Below are 21,936 nucleotides of genomic sequence, written 5' to 3'. Positions count from 1 at the left end.
CCCTAACCCCCTTCTCACAATCTCCCCTCTCCCTCCCTAACTCACCTTCTCACAATCTCCCTTCTCCCTCCCTAACCCACCTTCTCACAATCTCCCTTCTCCCTCCCTAACCCACCTTCTCACAATCTCCCCTCTCCCTCCCTACCCCACCTTCTCACAATCTCCCCTCTCCCTCCCTATCCCACCTTCTCACAATCTCCCCTCTCCCTCCCTACCCCACCTTCTCACAATCTCCCCTCTCCCTCCCTACCCCACCTTCTCACAATCTCCCCTCTCCCTCCCTAGCCCACCTTCTCACAATCTCCCCTCTCCCTCCCTAGCCCACCTTCTCACAATCTCTCCTCTCCCTCCCTACCCCCTTCTCACAATCTACCCTCTCCCTCCCTAACCCACCTTCTCACAATCTCCCCTCTCCCTCCCTAACCCACCTTCTCACAATCTCCCCTCTCCCTCCCTAACCCACCTTCTCACAATCTCCCCTCTCCCTCCCTAACCCACCTTCTCACAATCTCCCCTCTCCCTCCCTAACCCACCTTCTCACAATCTCCCCTCTCCCTCCCTACCCCACCTTCTCACAATCTCCCCTCTCCCTCCCTACCCCACCTTCTCACAATCTACCCTCTCCCTCCCTACCCCCCTTCTCACAATCTACGTACCCTTTGTAGGTCACTTACCGTCAACTCCTGTGTTGGGAGCGTGAGGCGTTTGTCTCGGGTGCCGGCGCTTCACTGCTGAGCGCCGGCATATGACGTGAAGCGCCGGCACCCGAGACAAACGCCTCACGCTCCCAACACTGCACTCTGTGTGTGAAAAATAGAATAGAATTAGTGCATGGAAAGAGTTATGATACTAGCATTTGAAATACCCTGGGGTGTCTAGTCTTCAAAAATATATGGTTTGATAGGGTAAATTGCATTGGCCGGCTTCAAAGATACCCAAAATAGCACATGGGGGAAGAAATACCAGGAAAAAAGTTTTGAAATAACAAAAAACACTACTTGTACTTATTGCCCCATAACATGCAGAAAAAAGCAAAAAAAAAAAACATAAAAACATTGGGTATTTCCAAAATCAGGACAAATAGTAGAATCTATTTAGCAGGTTTTTTCATTAGCTTTTATAGATGAGTAAACGTCAGAAAAAGCTTTATAGTAAATGATATGATACAATCAAAATAATGACATGTCCTGAAAAAACCCAATATATACCTTGTGTTGGTTCAGTAAACAGGAAAAATTTACAGCTAAACACGAGCACCGCAGAAATGTTAAAAGCCATTGTCGTGAAGGGTACAAAAAATAAAATCAGCCATTGTCACAAAGGGGTTAAAAAACTGTACTATGGTGACCACATGTCCCGGATTGCCAAGGACAGTCCCGCAATGGGACTTTAAGTCCCGGGTCCTGGGCAGCCTCAATTGTCCCAGGAATTGAATTTTTTTTTTTTGACGCGAGAGAATATTGGCTCAAGAATGCGTTTTCAGCAACAGCTCAGCTCCCCTCAGTCTCCTCCACCAGGCTTCCAGCTCGATCGCGGTGCCGGCATGTCATGCTGAGCGCCGGAATATGATGTCATATTCCGGCGCTCAACAGTGAAGCAGCACGGCAGAGCAGGGAGACAGAGGCCTCCCACTCCCACAGCAAGACTTCTGGAAGGTAAGTGAACTACAAAGGGGAAGAGGGTAGATAATGAGAAAGAGGGGAGAGGAGGTGGATAGTGAGAAAGGAGGCAGAGGGGGTAGATAGAGGGTAGTAAGGATATTGAAATAAAAGAAGAGTGAGAGAATGAAATAATGTGTAGATGAATTGTGTGAATGAGTGAGAGAATGCATGAATTAGTGTGTGGATGAATTGTCTGAATGAGGGAGAGAATTAATGAATTTGTGAGAATGCATTAATGAATATGTGTAAGATTTGCGTGAATGAATGAGAGAATAAATGATTGTGTGAATCAATTATGTGAATGAAAGTGTGAATTAGTGAGTGACTGTAAAAGATTTTGTGTATCATAGATGTTTGATTGATTTGTGGAAAGACAAAGATGGCACAAGCATGGTGTTTATGGGACAAAGATAGCACAGGACGGGCTGTTTGGGGACAAAGTTGACTCATGCTGGGCTGTTTGGGGATAAAGATGGCAAGTCCTATGTGTGTTATATGGGTGCTGGTCAGGTTCTATGTGGGCAGTGTGGCTGCCAGGACTGTCTTTGAGTTGTGCCACCTGTGATCTATGCCTGTAATTTAGGGGGTTTTATCTATACCTTTAATGCTGAGTTTTAATGTGAATTCCAATTGATCTATACCTGCAAAGCTGGGTTTGTGTGTTATTCTGTTGATCCATATCTGCTATGTCATGTTTCCATACATTATTTATGTATACCTGCAAATACAGGGTTTGCATGTCTTATTCAGTTGATCAATACCTGCAATGCTGTTTCCATGTGTTTATTTGATCTATACCCTCAGTGCTGAGTTTACATGTGATTTCCATTTGATCTATACCTGCAATGCCGGGCTTGTGTCTTCTGTTGATCTATACCTGCAATGCTATGTTTCCATGCATTATTTATGTATACCTGCAAAAATAAGGCTTGTATGTCTTATTCAGTTGATCTATACATGCAAGTGCTGTTTAATGTGTTTATTTGATCTATACCTATTTTTTGGTGCGGGAGCTGAGGGAGTGATTGCATGCTAGGTAGTGTGGAGCAGAGCCCAAGGAAATGCTTGCATAGGGTCCACTTTTTTCAATATAAAATGTATTGGCAGCTGGGGCTAATAATATAGGATCTAATATATATATATATATCTATATATATATATATATATATATATATATATATATAAATATATATATAAATATATATATATATAAATATTAGATCCTGCTGCCGATATATATATATATATATATATATATATATATATCGGCAGCAGGGGCTAATAGTATTATATGTCGGCAGCAGGGGCTAATATTAAAGAAACTGACAGTTCAGCTGTTATTTTAAAATCATATTCCAATCATAGTCTTTACTTTAAAGAGATAAGAACATATTATGTAGTTAAAAATGCATGTGTGTGTGAGCTCATGCGCTTCATAGTGTGTCCCTGAATGGCAGAAATAAAAAGTTGTCACCCAAGACTGCACAAGGTCCACAAAGACATGGTTTGATGAGATTGGTGTGGAGTACCCTTAACTAGGAACTAGAATGGAGATTGTTGAGCCAGGCCTTCTAGTCCAACATCAGTACCTGACCTCACAAACACACTTTTGGCTGAATGGGAGCAAATTCCAACAGACACCCTCCAAAATCTTGTGGAAAGCCTTCTCAGAAGAGTGGAGGCTGGCTTTGGAATATGATATCCAACAAGCTTGTATAGGTGTGATGGTCACACCCAAAAATAGTATAGAAAAGCAAATAATTGAACTGCACAAGATTAATGCAACAATTAATGCTTGATGCAACCAGGTTATTTGGACTCATTGTGAGTTGTGTGTATGACTACTTACATTGTCCATTATGCTGTACAGCTGGTTGTATATAATTTAAAATTATATACAACGGTTAACGACTTTGTAACTATGTCCACCACTAGTGTATGGGCAATTATATAATCAGTATAATCATATAATCAGTAATCTGCTTTTACACCCTAAGCACCCCTGTAAAGCCCAACAGTTAAACATATCTAATCTTATCAACTCATAGGTGCTCTAACCATCTTAATAAGCAACTGTTATCTGCCGTAGAGTCCATTCATACATATATGCAAAAGGATACAACTAAACCATGATTCTTCTTCTTAATTATTAACCATTTCATTTAAGTGAGAAAGTTGAAACAGAACCACCATGTTGGGGGGACAGTCTTTGTTCCTATATACCCTATGTCTCTATATGTTACATACTGGATAAGTGATTAGCAGAACCGTTTACACTATGGACAATAGCATCACTTAACAGGTTCTATATAAACTCTTTTTTTTCCCTGGTAACACTGGACCTTAAAGATGCTAATAAGTGTTAGGAAAACATGTGTAGTAGAAATGCGCAAATTAATGTTTCAGATTAATTTTTTGATTTGTTTTCCGCCCTTTCGTTTTCAGGCAACACGTTCCCTGCCTATTCTGTTCAGATGAAAATTAGGGGCCTTTTTAATTCGGTAACAATTTTTGTTACCCACATTCACTCTCATTCAGTCTCTCACACTCTCATTCTCCTTCACGCTTTCTACATGTTTCCCTACCTTCTCTGCCAACCACTTCCACTTCTGCCAACCACTTCCGCAGCTTCTTGTTCTTCATCTTCTCTCATCTTCTTTCATGTTCTCTCTTTTATCCTCATCCGTATCTCCCCTCCACAAATAACCTTGTGTGAACTTCTGCCAAAATGGCAGCCCTTTCAGTAACATCATCTTCCCAGATCAGTTGAAAAAGTCACCGAAAGCACAGCGATCCTGCCTAAGGGCAAAATGGCCCCACTTTTGGGGAAGTTCTCTCCCATGATTGGAGGAAATGGGGGGGACGTTACCGGAAGCGCCGCCATTTTGGCAGAAGCTCGTGCTAGGTTATGTCCACAGAGAGGTGGACAAAGATAGAAGAGAGAAGATGAAAGATAGAAGAACAAGAACAAAAAGAAGCGTAAGTGGCCGGCAGGGAAGGTAGGGAAACATTTAGAGAGTGTGAGAGAGAGAACCAGAATGAGAATGTGAGTGAAAGAGACTTTTTTGGTTTATTTTAATCCGCCTTTTGTTAAAAAATGGTCTGCTTGCAGCCCACTAGGGTTAGAGTTTTACATTTCTGGTTTAAATGGATTTTTTTTTCAACCAAGTTGCTTACTTTTTTATCACAGACTTAATTTGAACTGATACAAGAGGAAATAGTTGTGCCACTCCAGCTTTCCTATACTAGGTGAACTGCCAACATACTCTCTAGATTGTACCAGTGACTTTAATGTGTAACATTAGGGGGGCATGTGGAGAGTTTCAAATGTACCATTTACATTTATACACACTCATAATTTCGGTTACATTTTCAACTATTACAAAGCAAAAACTGTGCATCAATCACATGGCCAACTTCCACAGAAATGCATACCCAGTTGGTTTTAGGTGTAAACATATGTTTTTGTTTACCAGTGATCCTTTACCAATTTCTAATGTGAGTACATGATAGCATCTGTGAGCATGCATGCACAACCAGGGCCGGCCGATGGACAATGGAGCGGAGTGGGGCAACCGCTCCAGGCGGCAGTTTTGAAGGGGCGCCCCAAGCCCTTTTTTTTTTTTAAAGCCGAGAAGAGAGAGAGGGCGCCGAGTGGTTTTATCTTACCAAGTTGTCAGTACCCGCTCGGCGCCCCTCTCTCCTCTAGCTCGGTCTCGGTGCCGGCTTATAATGTTGAGCGCCGGAAGATGACGGCATTTCCGGCACTCAGCATTACAAGCCGGCACCGAGACCGAGCAGGGAGACTCACCGCAGGACTGCTGAAAGGTAAGTACGGGGAGAGGAAGGGTAGATAATGGGGGGGGGGCGTCATTTTAAACTTCGGCCCAGGCGGCATTTTGTCTTGAGCCGGCCCTGTGCACAACCCATCTGAAAGCCGTGCGCATAGTAGCGGAAATCATTATGGTCGCAAACCTTTTTATGTATAGATTGGATACATTCCATAAAGAGTTGCTTCCACATTGTGTTGGATATTTTTTCTGCACCATATAGCGTTCCCGTGTATAAAAGAAAAAAAAAAAAGACAAGGAACCGCATCAAGGTTTGCTTAATACTATTGAGAGATAAGAAAATGAAGGGTCTGCATTGCTAACACTATGTTTGTAAAACAGAACTGTACCTCAAGACAATCAAAAGTCCAAATGTCTATTTAAATTAGTTAACCATTTAAATCCAAATTACACATTTTTTTCTTTCGCATTTTGCTACTATAACTATGATATTGGCCACAGAATATGGTGGCGCTACAAATGCCATATTTGCAAATGCTCTGAACAATACCCCTCGTCTTATATTTGGGGTCATCTTCTAATCAGACCTCAAATAGAGGTCTGACTCGAAGACTAAGATCCAGATCCCCCATAGCGCTGCAGGGGAACCGGATCCTCCTCTCTGGCAGCCTCTGCTGCTGCCGGCATCACATGACCTTCCGGTGCTCCACCATAGAAGTGCCAGCAGCAGCGGAGGTTGTCTGTGCGCATCCCGCAGCCGGTGAACGTTTGCAGGATGCACACAGACAACCTCTGCTGCTGCCGGCACTTCCGCTGGGGCTTCTATGGTATGTGATGCCGGCGCTCTGTCATAGAAGCCCCGGTGGAATTACTGGCCAGCAGCAGCGGAGGTCTGCATCGCCCAGACCTCCACCAGCTGCCTCACTAGACACCAGGAAATCTGCAGCATGGGTCACAAGTAAAGGGATGCACTGCTAAGTTGGGGGGGGTGTTCAATGGTTTTCTGGAGGCAGAGTGGCGTATAAGGCATGTCTGGGGGTGGCAAATAGGGGGTTAAAAGGCATATCAGAAAGACAGAGTGGCATATAGGGGTGTATAAGGCATTTCTGGAGGGCAGAGTGGCATAAAAGGGGGTATAAGGCATATCTGGGTGGCAGATGTGCATAACGGGGGGGCAGGTTGGCAAAAACAAAACATGCATTTTTCTCAATCATAGTTTTTATTAAATATGAAAAATAGTTTACATGTGAATTAATATTTACTAGTAACACTTTTTTTTCCCTATTGGGTAGTCTTATATTCAGGCTTTTTTCCTAAATTAATATTCAAATTTTGGGGGGGTCATCTTATAATCAGGGTCATCTTATAATTGAGCAAATACGGTATAAATAATAGCAACAAGATAATTTGCTTTAGTCTAATTGTGTATAATTCAAACAGATGTATCAGCATGCCATTTAGGAATCTAAGGGTGTTGTACTTCAAAATAGTTTACTGATCCTCTAATACAGGGGCATCCAACATGCGGCCCGCAGGCCAAATGCGGCCCGCGAGACCTGGAGGTGCGGCCCGCATAAGCCAGGGCAACCGATCTTACGCGAGCCGCACCTCGAGTGCAGGTAAGGGGGTGGGGAGGGTGTTTGAATGAGAATGCGTGATTGAGGGAATGAATCTGTGAATGAATGAGTATATGAATGAATGAGTGTGCGTGTGTGTGATAGCATGGATGTGTAAGTGCTGGAACCTAGGCATGATGGGACTGTGATTGCTGTTAGCAATCACACTCCTATCATGCCAAGTCAGCCAGTACATGCTGAAACCTAGCTAGCTGCCCCCCTTGTGTATTGATGCTGCCAGCAGTATGGGGTCTGCACATCACTTACAGCCACCCTGTACCAGCATGTACTGGCTGACTTGGCATGATAGGAGTGTGATTGCTAACAGCAATCACAGTCCCATCATGCCTAGGTTCCAGCATTTACTGGTTGGATGTGTAAGTGCTGGAACCTAGGCATGATGGGACTTTGATTGCTGTTAGCAATCACACTCCTATCATGCCAAGTCAGCCAGTACATGCTGAAACCTAGCTAGCTGTCCCCCTTGTGTATTGATGCTGCCAGCAGTATGGGGTCTGCACATCACTTACAGCCACCCTGTACCAGCATGTACTGGCTGACTTGGCATGATAGGAGTGTGATTGCTAACAGCAAGCACAGTCCTATCATACCAAGTCATATTGCTATTTTTTTTTTGTTTTTATTATTATTTTATTATTATTTTTAAAGGTGGGGGGTCATTTTCAGTTTTGGCTAAGTGAACCGTGAATGTTTTGGTCCAGAATTTTCATTTTGGTGGATCCCTAGAATAAATAGAACTATTTCATTTTTAATTATCCTGAATCCTGAATTTGTAGGTCACAAAACTTTCTAGGCCCAGAAATCAGTGAGAGGAAAAGTAAAGGTTTTGTGTTATTTACTTTATTTTAATCTGCACATTTTAACTAAAGGCCATATTTTCTCACAGTGAAAAATGAGTGCGGCCCGCGCACGTATACAATTCTGATGAAGTGGCCCACTGCAGAAAAAACTTGGACGCCCCTGCTCTAATAGGATGGACAACACGTTATCACCTATTTAAAACAGGAGGCACACTGCCATCTGCTGGTAAGGACAAGGAGGAACATGATGTAAATATTTATAAAATATTAATACGTTAAGAATTTTGTTATTTTTAATTACGTCTTACAGAACATTTATAATACAAAGGTGCACATTTATAAACAGAAAATTACAATTCATGCAGCGTTACTGAATTATTTCGGGTGATTTCAAGAAGTGAACATTTTTAGCTGGCAGCTGATCAGATGTTTTCAAGAACAATATTCCAAAGTTTGGTGAATAACGGTCTGCCTCCTTGAAACATGTAACAGTGGCTACATTACTGGAAATGGATCAGGGGTTATGGCAGGTTTGGAGTTGGAGTAGCAAAACAGCTTTTTGTACACTGGCAGCATTTCAGAAACAAAACATTTCTCTGGAATTTAGTATTAGCCACCGTAGGTCCTTTGATAAATCATAATAATGGGTAGTGTTTTCAAATGGGGAGACAGACACTGCAGAGGGCAGTTTAAGCCATTGAAGCCCTGCCACCCCAGGTTTTGTGCACAAATGGCCCCTTTAAGGCGTTTTTAAGGACATCATCTCATTTTGTGTTCAACATGGTCTTATGCCTTTCCAATGCAGGTTTTAATTCATTTAACTTAAATTCTATTTCACTCCATCATCTCAGTTATATTAGTATATCAGAATACTATTACATTACACCCCAAACCCTGACACATCAACATCACAAAAAATCTGCAGAAGTAGAAAAAAAAACACATTATACAATAAACCATTTGCAGATTTCTTAAATGTGTTATACAACTCTTCTGTGTAGCAAGAATACAGTTCAGTTTGAGGATACACTCATTTCAGCCATAGTGCCCACAATCGGTAATATATATGTGGGTTTTATGTATTGCTATACAGGACAAAATCATAAATGCACACCATGCTCTTTTACACTGGGTTTAGCAGGAATAGTAATAGTACAGTGTTGTATAAATAGTATTAATAAAAAGAACTGTATAATGTGGTATAATTGCCCAAGGTCCAAAAACAGAGCAGGAAAGACATGTTAGTTTATCAAATATTCAATAGGCATTCCAATTCATCTCAAAGGTGTTCAGACGGGTTACAATCAGGGTCTGTGCGGGTCACTTGTCACAACATATTTTTGGACCTTGCTTTGTGCACAAGGACACAGTCACGGTGGAACAAGAAAGAGTCTTCCCCAAACTAGTGCTATGAAACCATACAATAGTCTCAAATGTATACTGTAGATTAACATTACTCTACAATGGAACTATAAAGCCTAGTCTAAACCCTGAAAAACAACCCCAGACCATAATTCTACCTCCATCAAACTTTAGGCACTGTGCATTCCTGTAGGCAGTGATGCGTGATTCATCACTCCAGAGAACATGTTTCTACTGCTCCAGTGGTGATGTACTTTATACCACTCCAGCCGACGCTTGGCATTGTGCACAGCGATCTATGGCTTTTGTGTAGCTACTGTGCCATGAAAAACCATCTTATGAAGCTCCTGACGGACAGTGCTTGTACTGATGTTGCTTCCAGAGTCAGTTTGATGCCACAGAATCCGAGCCAGCTAAAGCTGTGCACGGCTCCCTTGGTAACTCCTTTTCATAGACTGTATTTCTTTGGAATTGCCTTAGAAGAAAGATTTGACCAAATATAGCCACAAAAATACTTTTATATGTATTTCCTTACGTTCATGGTACATATTCTCTTTATAAATAGCTTTCTGTCTGAAATTATGTGTTTGATCTTTATTTGCTAGAAGTCATGTGGGGCCCAGTTCCCTCTGTTTGTCCTGGGCCTCGGGATGTCTAATGGCTTCTCGTGTATTTCCCAGTTTCAAGCACAAATATTTCACCATATGGAATATATTACCAAAGCATGCATTACCGCTGTATTTATGATTTCATGCTACACTATCCAGATGAAACACTAGAGGGTGCATTGTTTGTGCAAGTAATCAAACACTTCTTGATGTAGTATTTTAATTATTTTTTCATGTTTGGTCATAATTGGCAATTTACGAATACCTCAGTCCCAATAATAATACATAATCACGCTGTAAGCCGAGACTGTCCTGTTGTGAACAGCCTCTCATTTAGCTGCCATTGACACCCTTTCTCCCACATTATGTAGTGCAGGTTGGAAATATGTATTTTTATTTTACTTCATTTGGAAATCAAATGAAGTAAAATAAAAATACATATCACTTTACTACGTCATTTTGAAAAACAGTTTTTTGTAAATTAACAAAGCTATAACTCAAATAAATACAAAATCACCCTTGGGACCTTTCAATTCTGTAGTCATTTACTGTGGAAATGCAGATGAACCTATAAATCTTCTAATAATGTATCAAGTCAGACTCATCTTAAGGAAATCTTAACACAAAGCTTGCTTGAGTCACACTCCTCCTCTCTTGAGGAGCTGTGCCGAGCCAGGAGCTGGCATGTCTACTTTTACTTGGCACAACTACATTTATTAAAATTTTCTAACAATTATTATTTTTTGTTATGCCATCACTTTCATTGTTTTGTAGATGGGATATATTAACTCAAGAAGGTGGAGATCCGTGGCACAAAGCGTCATAACAAGCATGCCAAATCATTTCCTGACCTCAAGTCATGTGAAGTCATTCTCCTTTACATACTTTTATTTAGTATATAAACCTGTGAAATGTATTATTTGGAACAAGAAAATTAGTATACTAAGCCCAGCCAACAAATCTCACCTTTAAAGTCCAGTCAAAGTAGGTCTGACTTCATTATTTCAGTATACACCAAAGCCCAGGAGAACCCAAAACCAATGTGTATTTTACAGTCACCACTCTTCAGACAGATGACACCACGGAAGGCATGTGTAAATCAGTATAAAACTGACTCTACTCCCATAATTTCCAACATTAAAATACAAACAAACATTCTGCAGGCACTATGACATTGTATAGATACATTTCAAAGTGTCACCAGGAGTTCAACATATTGTGTGGACTCAATCCAATAAGCATCCTGGGTATCCTGTACATACGGTGTCTCCTTTACACAATAAAGATAATGTCAGATAGTTTTGTTAGTTACCTGAACATCTTAGACAAAAACTGCACGGATATAATAGGTCAAGATCATTGGATGACAATGGAAGACTGTGCAACATGGTAGACTGCGGCTGGTGAACAACAGACCACTAAAAAAACACTTTTTCCCACTCCACCAGCATTTCCTCAGATGCATGTAACTAACTGCTGGAATATGATCACAGCCATCTCTGAAACAGAAAATTAAGCCCAGGAAGCATCAGGACAGGAAAGCAAACAAATAGAAATGTCTAGTCGAGGGACAATGATGGTAAATGGTGTTTTGTAGATCTCCAGCCTTAAAATCTCAACCAGACTTTCCTCAATACAAATGGTTGTTGTTAAGATCTTTCTCTCCTTTATTTGAAAATGTACTAGATTGCTTAAAATAATAGAGAATCTGTAAGGAACTCAGTAAGCCACCTAAACATTAAATAGTGTTAAGGGTGGTGGGAAATGCATGCTGTACCAGTCCAGACTCAAAGATATGGTTGCAGAGTCTAGACTGTGACTGCTAAAAATATTATACATTGAAATTAACAGAATGCAACTTGATTTAATCAAGGGGGAGCAATTGAACTGCTGCTATAAATGTAACAATTTCAAATGTCTTGGCAGCAATCAATTTCCTTTCTCCTTTCAGTGCTTTTACTAATTGACAACTACTACATTTCTGTCAGGAAGCCCAGAAATGTCACTGTTCTGGGATATGTTTAGTTATTTTCCATAGCATCCTATTAGAAAAGACTTGCACAAGTATTAATCTTGCATATTTTACAACACATTTACCAGAGTTCCTTTCTGATTTTTTATTTAGCTTTCAATTTAATGCCAATATTACGCAGAAATAAACTAGGTTTGGTTTGAATGAGCCTTTGCTCTTTAAAGCAACACCTGTTAACTTCCAACTGAAAATTACTTTGATCTCATCCATGTACGTTTGCTTTGATCTTAGACACACACTGATTTAGATGTGGAATCCGTGCAGGCTGGTCTGTGATTAAGCAGTACACCCGCTAAATGTTTGAGCAGTTAACAATCCTTTTTGTGGATTTCATGGGAGTCTAATAAATTACTAATGGGTCTGATTTTAACATGTAGTCTCCTTTTTTTGACAAGTCTAATAAGTTGAAGTCCCTCGAGTTGAGTCTTTTATGGTTTATTCAGTGCAGTACTAACCTAACACCAGGCAGTGCACAAGTTGCTCTCTCTACTCTACCCTCCTTACTACTGATCTTCAAGTCTCAGAGAGGGCTCATGTTCTTTTTACATTTCTGTTAATGAACAGGTAACTGAAGAGCTCTTTATATTGGCCCTGCATATACTTATATAATGTTATCATATCCCATCTAATATCCCATCATGTAGGGTTCATTATGTGACCCCCCCCGGGCACCTCACGGCACCCGCTAGACCGGATGCATGATGGCTGCCCTGCAAAACACTGGGCGCCGGGAGGCGGTTTCTAGTCGCCATGTCGCCCTTAAGCCCGGGGTTTATCAAGCCCTGGTTTATGACTTTCTTCTGCTATGCCTGGTCCCTTAAGTTAAAGACCAGCCTGCCATGAGGAACTAAGTCAAGTGCCTCTGCAAAATGTAAAATATAATTTATCTATAGCTCTACCCAGATCTCAATTTCTACTTAATGAATTGTAGCGACCCAGGGAGTTTGTTTCCCAGCATCTGTTCTTTAAAAACCATATGAAAAAGAGCGATCATTTTATTTCACTATATCCCACCTGGATGTTCACCATATCATTTTCACGATCCTTTTTGTATAATGGGATTGCTTGTTTTGAAAGATATTAAGTTTTTAGCCCATATATGAAAATGCTTACACATATTTATGAATGTAAAATCCTTCACACATATCAGCAACTTTTTTTTTTTAGTTAACCCTTTTACCTGTTTCATTCTCCAAAGCATCAGCAATGCCTATATGTATTCCTTTGTCAATTATTTGCAGTCCCCACATGCTTTGATGAAAGTTATATCAGCTTTCATTTTCTTTTGGTAATGGAAGTAAACAGAAATCAGAGTAACGCTCACTCACATTTCACCCACGTTTTCCTTAGTGGCTCTTTCACATACTGAGCAGCGCTTGCACAAGATCTTTATTTGTTTCAAACAAATTTTAAAGCTCTCTCGCTTTCAAATTTTAATGCAAGTCCTGTCATGTTTGTTTCCTTGGAATACAGACAATGCAGAACACATAATCCAAAACGGGTTTTTTTAACACTAGAATTTTCTGCAAACATTTTTGTTTTACATTAACGCTACAAAAACGGAGCTTTAACCCATAAACAATGCTCTGTAGAGAAGAAATTCCTCACATTCCTACGGCATAATGGTATATTTGCAGTGCTTGGTTCTCAAGGTTTAAAAAAAAAAATGCCGTAGCTATGTACTAGCTGCTATATACTAGCTTCAGTAACTTTAATTTAGCTGAAAGGGTAGGTGTACGCTGTGTTGCGGAGCTAAAAGAGGATTCATGTATACAAAGATATACAAATTATTGGGTAATTAAGACCAAGGTGACATGGTTAATGCATACTGAACTATTTGTTCTGGAAGACTTATAATGTTTTTCTGTTGTCAGAACTAACTATGTTAGCCCAGAAATCTTAATATTTCAATGGATAACTTGAGTCTGTGCTTATTGTAAATGACTTTTTTTGAGTAATTTCATTCAGGAGCAGAGAAACATGGAACATGGATGTTGATATCCCACATTAGTGAGCTGGTGATGGATATTTTGCAATGTGGATAAGAGGTCATCTATCATTAGTACATAAAAAGCATATGTGTTGTTTGAAACACTTTTTAGAAATCCGTTGATGGTAAGATGTTTTCGTAAAAAGATTTTAACACGACTGCCGTGGAGATCATTGTTATGTCCTCTTAGTATTGTGCCATTTATTTAACAAGCCACAAAATGAATAACCCTGTTAACAAAGTTGGCTGCTGGGAAATATAATAATGTTCTAACCACAGAAAATAGGTAGTGTAAATACACATTTCTAATTAAAATACCTAGGAAATAGTTTAACAGATTAAAAAAAACACAACATACAGACCAGGTTGTATGCTCTATTGATCGATTCAGAGTTTCCATAGGTGACAGGTCTTCTTTAAACATTTTCAACCTAATGAAATACTCCATTGATTTTCCTGAAATAAGGGCTACCACTGGGGATTTAAGGATAAGATACTATTTGTCGGAATATGTTTTCTGTAAGTGTCTTAAACAATTTTATGTGGTCATATTCACATCATAAAACATTTGCCCTGTCTGAGGGGAATAGGCAGGATATGGGGTAACTGCCAGGGAATTTCCAGGACAAGAGGCAAGTCCCCTTTTTTATTGAAGCCCAAGGTGAAAATGCTTGGTATAGGGGCACCATTGCAAATAAAGGTACTGACACCACACGCGTTGTAACTTGTAACTACCTACGTCCTGGACTCCTTTATTCCTTATGCAAAAATTGATATTATAAACCGCATATGGTGAATGCATTGAATATATAAAGATATATTCATCAATGTATGTTGCATCATTACTTCTTGTATTATTTTAAGAGCAAATTTAGTTGAGTTAATTCAAAGCTTTATGTACCATCATCTACTATAATAGTTAGTATTTTGGGACTGCATTCACCTCTTGTAATATGACTAAGAATCTGCATTGTTGTCTTTTTTACTTGGATTTGCTGCATAGACAATATAAAATACAACGTAAATCAATAATTAAATGGAAATAATGATAACTAATGTTTTATGTTTGGAAGATCAGAACTCTAGATGCATAGATGTATCTGCTAAACCAAGGAGTTGGTGAGTCAACCTGTTTTTGTGAACATCTAAAAATCGGCAGATTTGTCCTGACTGTTCGCTAGTTACCTGTAGAGATAAATAATAATAATAATCAGGACTGTGATTGTGTGAAAAAAAATTTATGACACAAAAGAAATGAGCAGGACTGATTCTACCATGTAGGTGAATTTGTCAACTCCGTTGGTTACTAAGCTGCTAGGAGAACGACTCCTAGACTATGCCATACGCTAGTAAGTGCTTGTAGGAAGTGGGCATTGCAGACATGGTGGGCTTGAACTCGGGGGGTGGCTACTGATATTCGGTCACTTCACTTTGGCCCATGAATCAGTCCCAAAGGACTACTTTCCTCCTTGTGTCCCATGAACAGTGAGTTTCATGCGTGTCTCTTAGTATTTGTGCTACCAGGTTTACTTCTTTTAAATGAAAGCTTTTTATTTCTTTAAAAAGGAACAAAGTTGTATGTTGGAGTGGCCACGGTGAAAAGGAACATTGGTTGTTCTACAGGATCGCGGTGCTCTGTTTTCTGTCCTTAGTTTTCGTATCCCTTTAAATCCTGCAGCAGCTGGCGGGAAAAACAAGCTGTGATTTATGTAAACCCCAGCCAGCCATGTGACTTTCAGGAAAGGCTGCCTCCCATCGCATCGCTCCCCACGCACTCTCTTCCCCTACCCACTCCCTCCCCCTCCTCTTTATTTCCCCACTCCCCAATGTGGCCTCAGATTGGCATGCAGCAGTTTGTTAAGAAAGAGGCCTAAGGAGAAGAGAGGAAGGAGGGAGGAAAAAGGGAGTAAAAAAGCGACCTAAAATGACACAGAAGAAAATCAAGCTCTTTAACCACTTCCCTACCAAAGGACAGATACTGCTTTTAACAAGCTTACTTGGTTGGATTCCTTATGTAGACGTGTGTGCGTGACACACACAAATATAAAGAATCACATACGTCACATACGTATAGAAAAACACAGCTATCCTTGAAAAGGTTGGAACCGTGGATTATTTTTCCTTTGCATTAAAACAATTAACAGTGAAATCATTCATTGCGCGGAAGAGAAGCCGACAGCCATTTCACAGACATGCCCTCCAAAATCCCTCAGAATTAAAACCAGAGTCTTCATCCAAGAAGAAAACCTTCTTTTTGACATAACATTTTTAGAAAGCCTACAGAGAACCTACAGATAACCACTCCCAGGTTATATTTACAGAATAGCACAGAAGAGTATTTGATACAGATGTTGATCATATTACACCGAATTGAACAGGAATAACGTGACAAGCAAGAATTGCACATGAAAAATTCTACACCGAAACAATATATATTAAAATAGACTTTCAAAGTTATTTCTCACGTTAAATCAAATTGTTAGAAGATATCTAATATTCTTATTTATTGGATACAACTATTGCGTACATCATAACGTTTAAATTGTTAGGTTCTAGTTTATAATCTGTAATCTTTTCCATCAAATAATTTGTCTTTGACCTGAATTCAGCTTTTAAATTCCCTGATATTGGATTTTAGAAGTGAAGTAGTGATAACAACCAAATAAGTATCAATTTGGATTAAATGCAAAAATGTTTATATCACCAGCATCCTGAGAACCTTACATGCCAATTATTAAAAAACTTAAGAGTTGTTTTCCCCATATTATTATTCATTCAAATAGGTCTTCACTAGATGTGTGTTCTTAAGTAATGTCATATAGTAAATAAAATAGTATAAGTATAAGAATAGTTTAAGAACAATTCAAGAAAACAATTTCAATACTACTTACCAGATACAGACACTATTAGAATAATGAAGCTCAGTTTATTCCTTCTAGAAACGGCTGCTTAGTTTTAGAATTTTTGATTAAAGTACTGGAACCAAATTTTGTAATTGTATGTATATATATATATATATATATATATATATATATATATATATATATATATATATATATAAATTTATACACACATACATATTTTAGAGCGCAGAATACTAAGTAAAAAAGTCTAAAACTTGGTATTCACCAATGATAAACGAAAGCTTAGCCATGTCATCAAATTAAAAAACAATTATTTTTCATGTTCGGAAATATATGTTTTCAGGTATCGGATATATTTGGTAGAATTTATTTCGGCCCGTTATGTTAATATGGTTAGAATGGTTTTAAATGAAGAAGCACACTATGTTTGCTGTCACTCCCAATTAGCTGGGCAGAAGCAATGACCTAAAATGTAGCTATGTTTAAAAAAAAACTAAGAACAGTAAATTACTAAAATCCAAACCTGCAAATGCAGAGTTTCAATAAATGTTAAAGTTGGAGGAGAAATGTCCATCCCATTCTTTTTGGATAGAGCTCCTTATCAGGGGTTAAACTGGTGTTGCTTATAAGACCTGTTGTGTTTCTTTTCGGGTACTTGGAAGCCCAACCATTTTGGTTTAGTGACAGTTTATATTAGTTAGGACTCACCTCTCATGGGGTGCCTTGATGTGGCAGATGAGCAGATACATACAAAATGTGTTTATTGAAATATGGTTCTGATTTACTAAATGGTGAATTGACACTAATTCACACTAATTATGTACCATAAGAGGCCAAATCACTCAGCGGCTAGTCAGGATACCATGTTATGACATCATAACCCCACCTACCAACTCTAGACTTGCTCTGTATGTTACTATCTATGACAGCACCCTTTTTGCCTTGGGCGGAGAGTGATGTTTAGCTCACTAGGGCTTATAAATATGATGGATGTGTAGACACTATGTAGAGTTATTTGTAGTTTATTAGACATGCCCCTCTGAGTTTCTCCCACAAAAATAAGAAAATATCAGAAATATTAAAAAAAGATAAATTAGACATTAAGAAAAGGTTAAAAAAAACATCCATATTGAAATGGACCTTAATGATGTCATCAACAGGGAGAGATTCTTGTGATCTACAGGATCCTGAAAGGGATCTCTAATCATGTCACACTGTTTTACAGTGCAAGAGCAGTGCAAAAAGTAAAGTACCCCCCCATTAATTTAAACACCCCCTTGTTGCCCTCCAGAAGCACAAACATAGTGTAGGGTGTAAACCTAAAAACTCATGCATGTTCTTTATTACTCTATTATTTAGGGGATGTTGAAAAAAGTGCAAATAAAAGTACCCAGCAGGCAGATACACTCAGATGGACGGATACATATGGGACAGATCCCCAGTAGACCACTGAGCCTTGTCGTTTAACCATTTAAACCTTGGGCTAATGTGCTTTAAATGCCTGGCTTCTGGTCCCAGGTCCAACCCTGCCAGGAGTTATATCAAAAGGTAGAAACTTCCAGACCAACCGCCACAGGGATGGAATGCATGTCGTATGGCACAGTTGGATAAATATTGTGTGTATACATACATAAAGCTGCATTTTCCCAACAAACACCTCTAGGTACACCACATTCTCCACACACACAAAAAATTAGACAAATATTTAAATGACTTTGTAGGATGACCAGAGGTAGACAAATTGGGTGAAGCACACATATATGGAACCGTCAGTAAGCTCAGGGTCCCTTGGTACGTGCTTAGTAGGAAATGTGTTCCTGTAAATGTACACGAACAAATAACATGAAGCAATATATTTATTTACCCTCTAGCACACAAAAACGCTACCAAGAAAAGTTAAAATTAAAAGGTGCTGTTCCGCCTACTCTGCTGTTGAACCTTTTGTAATTAATTCCAGCATTAGAAACATCTTTCTTAGTGCTGTTGAATGTCCAACCTTTTCCCAAACATTATTATTCAAGTAAAAGTTTGCATCTTTAATAATTTCTGCTGGGAACACTTAATTGGCATGTGACATTCTGAGCCAGTAAATACATGTCAGATAGTCCAGCTGACCTGTTTAGATGTCTTCAAATGCAGGTCATTCAGAGGGTAAGCAGCTACCACTAACTTACTGCTAACCAGACCATGAAGACCCCCTACTGATACCAAGTGCATCCTGTTCTGATGATGGATCAAAGCTCCTTCCTAGAGCCTTTTGTTTTAACTTATGTGCAGGCATAAACTTTTCAAACACTTGACCTATATTCCTCTAAACCAACTAGCCTCAGACAGAACAGGAAATTGGAGACATAATTTATAGGCGGTAAGCTTTACATGCTCCAGAAACATAAAGACTGGCCCTTTAACCTTGCATTGTGTAGTGAATGTGGTTGCCACATACTTAATCTGACCATTTGATTTCCACTGGTGAGTATATTCCATATTGAAGACGAGAGCCCTATTTGGTAATATAAGGAAGTAAACCCATCCAAATATCTACCGAGAGTTCTATAATGCTGGTGATAAAACAATGACTACCTTGAGCATGCTTGGTATTAGCAGCAGACGTACCAGAATTCCAAAGGGCCTGTGTTACCACTCTGAAACTGGTACCTATTTTCAAAAACCACCCTTGGCTATAGAATCTATTGGGACTAAATAACAATAAAGGAAAGGGAAAAAAGGCAAAGAAAAGAACACGATGTTCAGTTGGTTGCAATTCTACTTGTTTTAGAGAACCAAGACCACCCAGCACATACTTCAGTAAAGAGCGTTTTTGTGCAATAAAGAAGTTTTTTGTGCAGTCCAGACTGCCTCTATTTTATTTTGACAATATCCAACATGGCAGTATCGACTATGCATGCCAAATGTCTTGGAGTTATAGTTTAATCAGGCCTCTCTTCATCTCATACATTCAATTCCTCACAAAATGCTGCTGCCAGTACCTAAAGACAGTGACATTTGTATGAATCCACCAGTTCCTCACCCAAGATGCATTAAAAATCTTAGTCCTTATCTCAACTACCATTTATTTGACGCCACACGCTGAACTCAGTTACTGAAGCCCACCACTGGCTACCCATGGCATCAGATTTAAAATCCAGGACCTAAAATACTAAGGTCGCTATGATTCTGCTCTTCCATTCATTTCTGCCTTCATCAGATATTCTCCCTATTTTTGTTCTTGGACCTTTACGCTCTAACCCCAGTTCCTTCCAAAATGCACATGCCTGCCTTTGCTCACTTCTACAAGATATCCAGCTGTCTTCCGCACTGTCGATATTCAAGAGAAAATCCGAAGCTCACTTCTTCAAATTAATTGTAATTTTAGATGCATGGTCCTTTCCACTCTAGATGTTGGTTTGTTTCTGTTGATTTGATTTAGTCATGATCTGTGATGTACAAAGCAACGTGTAAGTTAAAATATATATGTAACTTATGATGTCAAATAATTCATTTGATGATTAAAGCATAGAAAATAGAAACCCCAAGTGTATGCATAACTATTGTACAATTTAGCACAAAAAGGGCTGCATGTTCTCTATAGATTTTCTAAAGTGACTTAAGCCTGCATGCAGGAGGATGTGGATGCTGAGTGCAGCAACCCTTGCTGGCCTTCCCTGTCCAACTGTAGGGCTGAGAAATGAGCCGGATACAGGCTTGAAGGAATGCCACATTCCTTGCATTCTAATCTTCCTACAGATTTCATTTCATCCAGGCAGGCCCCTCTGCTTCACCGCTTTCCTGAGACTGGAAGGCACATGCAGAGCACTCAAAGAGCGCTGCAATAAGACACATTCATCCGACCCAATGTATCTCTGTGTGCTATGGCTCTTCCGTCTTCATGCTCTCTAGCTCTAGACAAGAAGGCCAGAATCCAACTGAAATGATGGCCAAGTATTTTCCAATACTCTTATTTTTGCATCTCCATGTACTATTTTGATAGTGTACACTAAGATTTCTCTCTCTCTTTTTTTTACTTAAAAATATAAAAATATATAAAAAATATTTGTGAAAGAGAAAAAAAAGGAAAATTGGGTGGAGTCAAATTCTACATAAAATTTAACATTTGTTTTATGCGTGATGTATGACAAAATTCCTAAAAAGATCATGCCCCATTCTCACTTCACTGGCGGTAATAACTTTAAAATGAATCTAAAGAGTAAAAATTGTATAAGGATTTGCACGTATACAATTTTGAGGAAAATGTGATATTTTTGTTATAACTTCCCATTTACTAATTTTGACAAACTTACGCACTGCAAGCGTTATTTAAAAATAAGAAAATACTGTTTGCGTAGTCTTGACACTGTAAATTGGTAATAGTTTCTGCTCTAAGTCCTTTAATCTAGTGTCTGCCGACTAACTCCATCACCTCTATGGAAGGGCGGGGGAGGGGAGGCTGTTGCTCAGAGCTCAGGAATGCATAGCCAATGTGGCAGCAATAGGAAACAACCTCAGATTATAGCAGGGGGGCCCTAGAAAGGGAAGCGCTTCCAGAGGCCAGGCTCAATGTAAACAAGCTAATAAAGCAGGCAGGCGTGGCAGGGAGAGGGAAAATCTGGGGGAGGGGGCAGAAAGAAAACACACAAATACACAGCCATGATTTTTCCTGGAGTCATCAATCCATATTTTGGTGATAAATGCTAAATTCATTCAATGTACATTTCTTTTTTTCCAGACGCAGTAAACGACTAACATTCTCGTAAATGGAGTATTTGTCCATTAGGCAGGGATTTCATATATTCTGGTCTTTAATGACATGGTTTACCTGATTATATGTACACAATGTAGTTACTCTCCATAGCCATCTTGGATTATCACTCCCATAGTCCTAGGCCAGTCTCTTAAAATGGCCGGGCATCATGGGAGGTGTAGTCCAGAGGCTGCCTTTCCTTGCGCTCTTACAGTGGCTTTGTAAGATAAAGATGTTGTCTATTACAGCCCACCACCCTCTTGATCCTGTTGGGTTTCTATCTCAACCATAAATGCCTCGTAGTTAATGGGCCAGGGCCAAGAACACAATATCACAGGCCCGTGTCATGTCAGCTTCCTTTCTTGTTTTGTTCCTGTGCAGACTGTGTGGTGTCGAGCAATGTTTGTCTCAGAATTTCTTGGAAAAGTGAAAACATATTCTGGCACATGATAA

Source organism: Spea bombifrons, chromosome 2 (assembly GCF_027358695.1).
Source record: "Spea bombifrons isolate aSpeBom1 chromosome 2, aSpeBom1.2.pri, whole genome shotgun sequence".
In the NCBI taxonomy this organism is placed as follows: Eukaryota; Metazoa; Chordata; class Amphibia; order Anura; family Pelobatidae; genus Spea; species Spea bombifrons.
Note: the sequence above shows the minus strand (reverse complement) of the source record.